Here is a 9,830-nt window from a genome sequence, read left to right on the forward strand (position 1 = left end):
ACGAGGAGATTTTTTTATTCAGCCGGGGGGTCAAAGTCCGGAACAGGTGAAGGACGTGGAGGAGAAAAATGCAACTAGTTTCGCTCACAGAGGAGCTTTATCCAGCTAATGTGCCACCACTGGGGGAAGAGGAAGTGGGAATCTTATACCGCCCAGGGAGGCTGACATAACATATGCAATCAAAGGTGATAGAACACACATGCGCATGTATTGGTACGTAACAGCCAAGAAATGGTAAGAAGAAAAAAAGGGGGGAGGGGGAAAAAAAAAAGCGAGGAAAATTCCTAGAATCGAGTTGGTCACCATACAATACAAAAATCGAGGGGAAAAAAAGAAAAAGGATTCACATAGATTTGTGTTTTCCTTTCAATATAACATTATGGCGGTGTCAAGTCATTAAAAACAATTGGTTCATAATCGAAAATGACCCTTTCTTCCGTGAAATGTCCTGCGAAAAACCTCTAATTTCATTTAGACGAAGTAAAAGTCTAAGCAATATGCTTGTCCGAAGTACTTTACCTGCTGAGAACAAAGACTGGCTCTCATCTTCCACCCCTATCGGTAATTTTAAATGCGGGCACTGTTCACACTGCAAATACTTCCTAACTGATAAGAATTTTTCCTTGGGAGGAATCGAAGTGCGACTTAAAGATTTCCTTAGTTGTCGCACTGATTATGTTGTATACGCAGTAACTTGCCCGTGCAGACGTTTTTACATTGGTTCTACTATTCGTTCTTTAAAAATCAGATTCCGCGAACATCTCCGGTCAATTCACACTGGACACGGATGCATGCGGCTAATCGAACATATACGGACTGCTCATGAAGGCAATGCAGAAGTTTTGAGATTCACCGGATTACAAAGAGTTAAAGAAAACCAACCGGGAATTGACAAGCACAAGACTTTGCTCTGTGCTGAAGAAAGGTGGATGTTACGCCTAGCGCTCCGGGTCCCCGCTCCTCCCCGGAGCGCTCATGGCGTCTCTCTCCCTGCAGCGCCCCGGTCAGTCCCGCTGACCGGGAGCGCTGCACTGACATGGCCGCCGGGGATGCGATTCGCACAGCGGGACGCGCCCGCTCGCGAATCGCATCCCAGGTCACTTACCCGTCCCGGGCCCCTCCTGTCATGTGCTGGCGCGCGCGCCTCCGCTCTCTAGGGCGCGCGCGCGCCAGCTCTCTGAGACTTAAAGGGCCAGTGCACCAATGATTGGTGCCTGGCCCAATTAGCTTAATTGGCTTCCACCTGCTCCCTGGCTATATCTGATCACCTCCCCTGCACTCCCTTGCCGGATCTTGTTGCCTTGTGCCAGTGAAAGCGTTTAGTGTTGTCCAAGCCTGTGTTACCTGAACTTTTGCTATCCATCTTGACTACGAACCTTGCCGCCTGCCCCGACCTTCTGCTACGTCTGACCTTGCCTCTGCCTAGTCCTTCTGTACCACGCCTTCTCAGCAGTCAGCGAGGTTGAGCCGTTGCTAGTGGATACGACCTGGTTGCTACTGCCGCAGCAAGACCATCCCGCTTTGCGGCGGGCTCTGGTGAATACCAGTAGCCTCTTAGAACCGGTCCACCAGCACGGTCCACGCCAATCCCTCGCTGACACAGAGGATCCACTACCAGTAAGCCGAATCGTGACAGTGGATTATGCGCACACGAACCTTAGAGGGACTAGGTCTGAACGATCGTCAAGATCTAAGTGTTTTTTTGTGACCAAGTTCTATGTTTTTCTATCATTCTAAAATTCTTTTTTTTCACTAATTTTTTCAAGTAATATAGTTTTTCTTTTTTTGACAATTTGTTTCGCGGGCCCCCCCTCTAGTATATATAAAATAATTTTTCTGTAATATATAGTTACATTTTTTTAACATTCCATACTATACATATTTTTCTGTTCCCTCTTTTTTCTTATCTAGATTATATGTTTTTCTCTTTCCTAGGTTTTTTTTCACCTAGCGGTTTTTATGTTGCATTCTTCTTTTCATTGAAAATATTTTTTCCCTCCCCCCTTTTTTTCTTCTTACCATTTCTTGGCTGTTACGTACCAATACATGCTCATGTGTGTTCTATCACCTTTGATTGCATATGTTACGTCAGCCTCCCTGGGCGGTATAAGATTCCCACTTCCTCTTCCCCCAGTGGTGGCACATTAGCTGGATAAAGCTCCTCTGTGAGCGAAACTAGTTGCATTTTTCTCCTCCACGTCCTTCACCTGTTCCGGACTTTGACCCCCGGCTGAATAAAAATCTCCTCGTTTGCAGCACATTTAAAGTGGGTGAGTGCGGTTTTTTCCTTCTACACTTGCACTTATTATTGGACTTTTCCTGTTAAACCTGCACCCCCATCGATTGTCTGCTTACCCGATCTCCTGGAAGTGCTATCACCACCAAAACCTATCTAATACATCCGGACAGTGCCATTTCGTTCTACAGTTTACTTATTATAGTAGTTATATTCCTGTACATAGGAGCAGTATTATAGTAGTTATATACTTGTATATAGGAGCAGTATTATAGTAGTTATATTCTTGTATATAGGAGTCAGTATTATAGTAGTTATATTCTTGTATATAGAAGCAGTATTATAGTAGTTATATTCTTGTATATAGAAGCAGTATTATAGTAGTTATATTCTTGTATATAGGAGCAGTATTATAGTAGTTCTATTCTTGTATATATGAGCAGTATTATAGTAGGTATATTCTTGTATATAGGGGCAGTATTATAGTAGGTATATTCTTGTACATAGAAGCAGTATTATAGTAGTTATATTCTTGTATATAGGAGCATTATTATAGTAGTTATAGCAAATTGAGAAAAAGGTTGCTTCTGCACTCACCCTTGTTGCGCTGTGTCACTGAGTTAGTCCATGTACGGCCGGCCGCTGTACGGGAGATGATACGGAGAGATCGCTGCAGCCGGAGCTGAGCGGTGACAGCTACGAGCTCGTTTCGCGGTTAAAACCGCTTCTTCGGGCCTGAAGAAGCGGTTTTAACCGCAAAACGAGCTCGTAGCTGTCACCGCTCAGCTCCGGCTGCAGCGATCTCTCCGTATCATCTCCCGTACAGCGGCCGGCCGTACATGGACTAACTCAGTGACACAGCGCAACAAGGGTGAGTGCAGAAGCAACCTTTTTCTCAATTTGCTATTTTGGACATTGTTCTCTCCTGCTTTTTTGCACCACCCCGCTCCATACCTCCGACATCCCCTGTCACAGTGTACACACTCCCGGATATTGTGGGTGACCGCGGTGCGGTCCTATCTCTCTATCTCCCCTCCACATTATAGTAGTTATATTCTTGTATATAGAAGCAGCATTATAGTAGTTATATTCTTGTATATAGGAGCATTATTATAGTAGTTATATTCTTGTATATAGGAGGCAGTATTATAGTGGTTCTATTCTTGTATATAGGAGCAGTATTATAGTAGTTCTATTCTTGTATATAGGAGCAGTATTATAGTAGTTCTATTCTTGTATATAGGAGCAGTATTATAGTAGTTCTATTCTTGTATATAGGAGCAGTATTATAGTAGTTCTATTCTTGTATATAGGAGCAGTATTATAGTAGTTCTATTCTTGTATATAGGAGCAGTATTATAGTAGTTATGTTCTTGTATATAGGAGGCAGTATTATAGTAGTTATATTGTTGTATATAGGAGCAGTATTATAGTAGTTATATTCTTGTATATAGGAGCAGTATTATAGTAGTTCTATTCTTGTATATAGGAGCAGTATTATAGTAGTTCTATTCTTGTATATAGGAGCAGTATTATAGTAGTTCTATTCTTGTATATAGGAGCAGTATTATAGTAGTTATATTCTTGTATATAGGAGCAGTATTATAGTAGTTATGTTCTTGTATATAGGAGGCAGTATTATAGTAGTTATATGCTTGTATATAGGAGCAGTATTATAGTAGTTCTATTCTTGTATATAGGAGCAGTATTATAGTAGTTCTATTCTTGTATATAGGAGCAGTATTATAGTAGTTATATTGTTGTATATAGGAGCAGTATTATAGTAGTTATATTCTTGTATATAGGAGCAGTATTATAGTAGTTCTATTCTTGTATATAGGAGCAGTATTATAGTAGTTCTATTCTTGTATATAGGAGCAGTATTATAGTAGATATATTCCTTTATATACAAGCAGTATTATAGTAGTTATATTCTTGTACATAGGAGCAGTATTATAGTAGATATAGTCCTTTATATAGGAGCAGTATTATAGTAGTTATGTTCATATATATATATATATATATATATATATATATATATATATATAGTCACATGATGTTACTAGACTCGCACCTGAGTAATAAAGTTGACTTGTGTCACATTGAGACATTTTTACCCATGAACGTTATACATTTAATGAACAGTGATAAGTCATTTGCACAGTAATTTAATCTTTTTTACATTAACAATACATATCTTAGACCTTGTTTTCTCCTGATGGATTTAAAGTGACAGGCCGTCTCAAATTCTCCTCTCCCCTGATATGCTCTTTGGTAGATTAAATGTTTTCTCTTTCTTTCAGTATCTATTGAGTTTTCCGTCTTATCATGATCACAGAGCATTTGTATTATTCGAGATAAAAAATCTGAGGACAAAGGTGACCTCTAGGAGACACAAAGCGTAATGTGCTCCGGCATGACGGGGAGCGGTTCCCGGTTGCAGAGAGGAATCGGTAACATAATGGACGGGCAGATCACTAACTGTAGATGCACCATCTTCTCTAAAGTTCCCTATAGCCCTCACCTAAAGAGGTACTCTGCCGAAAAGCATCTTATCCCCCGCAATCTCCGGGCCGGCCACAGTGGCATACGGAACATGAAAGCTTGGAGCTTCCGTGTTCGTGACATCACGCCACGGCCCCTCCATTCATGTCTATGGGAGCCGTCATGCCCCCTCTCATAGACATGAATGGAGGGGGGCGTGGTGGCTGTAGTCGCCAGTCATCAGGCACGGAGCGGAGTTCGCTCCATGTACGGATGACTAGGCTGCCAAATCCCGAGGTCGCGGGGGTCCCCAGCGACGGGACCCCTGTGATCAGACATCTTATCCTCTATCCAACGGTAGGGTCACATGGAACGGCAGATGCCAGTCCCTATAGTGTGCCTCTAGTTGTGCCTGTCTGCTTGTAGCGGCAATCCACCGGTATGGGCAGTCACACAGTGATCTGCGAGTTGCCATACGCTAGCACAGTGTACTCGCAGACATTGTGGCTGCTCCCCCTGCTCCCTGAGGTAGGCCGAGAGCAGCCGCGATGCGTGCGAGTACACTGCGCATGCGCAGATCGCTGGCTCTAACCTCTCATCTGAAAGGAAGTTATGTAGTCCTCTCATTGTCTCCCTCAAAGTGCCCTCAAATAGAAATTATCCCCAGTCTGTGATGTCCCTCTCCCCCCCTTATCCCCAGCCCGTGCAGTACGTCCCCCTTCACACATAGAAATCATCCCCAGCCCGTGCAGTACGTCCCCCTTCACACATAGAAATCATCCCCAGCCCGTGCAGTATATCCCCCTTCACACATAGAAATCATCCCCAGCCCGTGCAGTATGTCCCCCTTCACACATAGAAATCATCCCCAGCCTGTGCAGTATGTCCCCCTTCACACATAGAAATCATCCCCAGCCCGTGCAGTATATCCCCCTTCACACATAGAAATCATCCCCAGCCCGTGCAGTATGTCCCCCTTCACACATAGAAATCATCCCCAGCCCGTGCAGTATATCCCCCTTCACACATAGAAATCATCCCCAGCCTGTGCAGTATATCCCCCTTCACACATAGAAATCATCCCCAGCCCGTGCAGTATGTCCCCCTTCACACATAGAAATCATCCCCAGCCCGTGCAGTATATCCCCCTTCACACATAGAAATCATCCCCAGCCCGTGCAGTATATCCCCCTTCACACATAGAAATCATCCCCAGACCGTGCAGTACGTCCCCCTTCACACATAGAAATCATCCCCAGCCCGTGCAGTATATCCCCCTTCACACATAGAAATCATCCCCAGCCCGTGCAGTACGTCCCCCTTCACACATAGAAATCATCCCCAGCCCGTGCAGTATATCCCCCTTCACACATAGAAATCATCCCCAGCCCGTGCAGTACGTCCCCCTTCACACATAGAAATCATCCCCAGCCCGTGCAGTATGTCCCCCTTCACACATAGAAATCATCCCCAGCCCGTGCAGTATGTCCCCCTTCACACATAGAAATCATCCCCAGCCCGTGCAGTATATCCCCCTTCACACATAGAAATCATCCCCAGCCTGTGCAGTATATCCCCCTTCACATAGAAATCATCCACAGCCCGTGCAATACGTCCCCCTTCACACATAGAAATCATCCCCAGCCCGTGCAGTATATCCCCCTTCACACATAGAAATCATCCCCAGCCCGTGCAGTATGTCCCCTTCACATAGAAATCATCCACAGCCCGTGCAGTACGTCCCCCTTCACACATAGAAATCATCCCCAGCCCGTGCAGTATATCCCCCTTCACACATAGAAATCATCCCCAGCCCGTGCAGTATGTCCCCTTCACATAGAAATCATCCCCAGCCCGTGCAGTACGTCCCCCTTCACACATAGAAATCATCCCCAGCCCGTGCAGTATGTCCCCCTTCACACATAGAAATCATCCCCAGCCCGTGCAGTATGTCCCCCTTCACACATAGAAATCATCCCCAGCCCGTGCAGTACATCCCCCTTCACACATAGAAATCATCCACAGCCCGTGCAGTACGTCCCCCTTCACACATAGAAATCATCCACAGCCCGTGCAGTATGTCCCCCTTCACACATAGAAATCATCCCCAGCCCGTGCAGTACGTCCCCCTTCACACATAGAAATCATCCCCAGCCCGTGCAGTACATCCCCCTTCACACATAGAAATCATCCCCAGCCCGTGCAGTATGTCCCCCTTCACACATAGAAATCATCCACAGCCCGTGCAGTATGTCCCCCTTCACACATAGAAATCATCCCCAGCCCGTGCAGTACGTCCCCCTTCACACATAGAAATCATCCACAGCCCGTGCAGTATGTCCCCCTTCACACATAGAAATCATCCCCAGCCCGTGCAGTATGTCCCCCTTCACACATAGAAATCATCCCCAGCCCGTGCAGTATGTCCCCCTTCACACATAGAAATCATCCCCAGCCCGTGCAGTATATCCCCCTTCACACATAGAAATCATCCCCAGCCCGTGCAGTATGTCCCCCTTCACACATAGAAATCATTAGGGAGGGGAGATGAGAAGCTGTGTACGTCCTCTCTCCCCTGCTCTTCCTTCTTTCTGCCTTGCAGACCTGTGTCCTCCGGGAGGGGGAGATGAGGGGGCGGGGCTTCTTTCTCCCGTGCAGACCTGTGTCCTCCAGGAGGGGGAGATGAGGGGGGGGCATGGCTTCTTTCTCCCATGCAGACCTGTGTCCTCCGGGAGGGGGAGATGAGGGGGGGGCATGGCTTCTTTCTCCCATGCAGACCTGTGTCCTCCGGGAGGGGGAGATGAGGGGGGCGTGGCTTCTTTCTCCCGTGCAGATCTGTGTCCTCCAGGAGGGGGAGATGAGGGGGGCGTGGCTTCTTTCTCCCGTGCAGACCTGTGTCATCTGGGAGGGGGAGATGAGGGGGCGTGGCTTCTTTCTCCCGTGCAGATCTGCGTCCTCTGCTCTGCCTTCGCTCCCCCCAGCTCTAGCTTCGGAAACCTTCGGAGAGCTGAGGGGAGGAGCGGTCGCAAGTTTCCAATTCACAATGGCGGAGCGCATCAGAAGGCATCCATTGCGAACTATGGCCGCATGCAAACAGAGGGGGCTCGGTGTGCCACCTGTGGCACACGTGCCATAGGTTCGCCATCACTGTCCTAGAGTGTGTCTGGAGTCCATGGGAGGTCTCAAGTCAGTCCAGCATCCACAAGTTACAAGTAAGCTACAACCACAGCATTGTCAGTGTCAAGTCAAGTCAGTCACAGTCATCTAATGTCAAGTCAGAGTGGTCTGCACTTAAATTGTCCAAATCTACTGCAAGTCCCAGCAAGCCCTTAAGGTCTCTGTTGTCACTGGTCACCTCTGTGGACCTGTCTGAACTGTATATACTGTTCCATCTGTCACTCAGTAAAGATACCATTGTCCGTAACTTGGTGTCAGAGTCATTTTTGCCCCCGTGCCTAGTCCAGGATCCAGCAGTATTCCTTCGGGTGGTATTGAGGATAAACCATGCCCTGGCATCACGAACACACAGGGTTAATGCCATCTGCCCCTAGGGTAATTCCATCTGCCCTGCATCTCACACTCTCAACCACATAAGTAACCACGAACTGACTCAAATGGCCGAATTTCCCTTAGTCCATCCATGTTGTTGTGGAGCCTTTTCTTCATGGTTCTCCACTAATTCGTCTTTTTCCCTCTTCGAGTCAGAGTTTGCACGGAGTTGGCGCCTTGGGGGACACTTTTCGCCTTCAAAGTCTTTTTGTGATTAAATTGGAGCAGTAACATCAAAGATTCATCCCCGGCAGCCAATATCCCCCGGATATCACCACTGTTACCGGAATATTTTGGATACATTCTTATTTTAGGAGAAAAAGTCTCCCAGGGAAACACGGCTGAAAAGTTTGATGTAAAATTGATGTCGGTGTCTTAATGGCTTCAGAGATGTCATGTTTTGGTGTTTTACTTAATAGGAGAAAAGTCCGGAATATGTAATGGGCGGAAGAGAGGACGCGTCTGCGGATTATAGCATAGAAAAAAGAGAAAAGTTCAATGTTTAAGCTGCAAGAACAAAGTTTTACCCATATCCATCTGAGGTTTTAATGTGAGGTTCATTAAATTTAAGTCAGTAGAAGAGAATTAATGTTTTTTTTTTTTTTTAAATATATATATATATATATATATATATATATATATATATATATATATATAAAAAAAAACGCACAACTTCTCCCTTCGTGTCTAGTCTATACAGACCATTTAAGTTGTGTGTCAGAAAACCATACATAGCAGCAGCAGTATACAGATAAAGCTGAAGGGAAGGTGTATAACTACTATATATCCTGATCCCATATAGATAGCAGCAGCAGTATACAGATAGAGCTGGAGGGGAGGTATATAACTACTATATTTCCTGGTCTCATAAAGATAGGAGCAGTATACAGATAGAGCTGAAGGGAAGGTGTACAACTACTATATATCCTGATCTCATAGAGATAGCAGCTGTATACAGAGAGAGCTGGAGGGGAGGTGTATAACTACTATATATCCTGATCCCATAGAAATAGCAGCAGTATACAGATAGAGCTGGAGGGAAGGTGTATAACTACTATATATCCCGATCCCATAGAGATAGCAGCAGTATACAGATAGAGCTGAAGGGAAGGTGTATAACTACTATATCTCCTGATCTCATAGAGATAGCAGCAGTCTACAGAGAGAGCTGGAGGTGAAGTGTGTAACTACTATATGACCTGATCCCATATAAATAGCAGCAGCAGTATACAGATAGAGCTGGAGTAGAGGTGTATAGCTATTATATATCCTGACCCCAGCTGATCCAGGACTGACCACTTCCTCTGACACATTAAACACTGTTTTTCTGTAGGTCAGATTGGTGATCACATGTTACAGTTACAGTAATGAAATGCATGGCTACAGCTGTGCTGGAATAAAACAGATGGTGCTGTAGGACTAGTGATGAATGTGCATGATATGGGCAGAAAAATCTAGAGTGCTTCTTTATGGTCATCAACATTGATATTTATATACAACACTTGTGATCTGCGCACGACCCCATGTTGTACAGTATTAATGTACAAATTATATTAACAAG

General features: G+C 45.3%; 1 long non-coding RNA gene across 1 annotated transcript in view; it reads left to right on the forward strand.

Annotated features, from left to right (window-relative positions):
- LOC130272855 (uncharacterized) overlaps nucleotides 1–8,756 on the forward strand; it is a 59,937-nt gene extending 51,181 nt beyond the window's left edge. The window contains exon 3 of the long non-coding RNA XR_008843764.1: nucleotides 8,689–8,756. This is a non-coding gene — a long non-coding RNA (uncharacterized LOC130272855). The remainder of the gene's footprint in view (nucleotides 1–8,688) is intronic.
- The last annotated feature ends 1,074 nt before the right edge of the window (nucleotides 8,757–9,830 follow it).

The sequence above is a fragment of the Hyla sarda genome, chromosome 5, assembly GCF_029499605.1.
Source record: "Hyla sarda isolate aHylSar1 chromosome 5, aHylSar1.hap1, whole genome shotgun sequence".
Lineage (NCBI taxonomy): Eukaryota > Metazoa > Chordata > Amphibia > Anura > Hylidae > Hyla > Hyla sarda.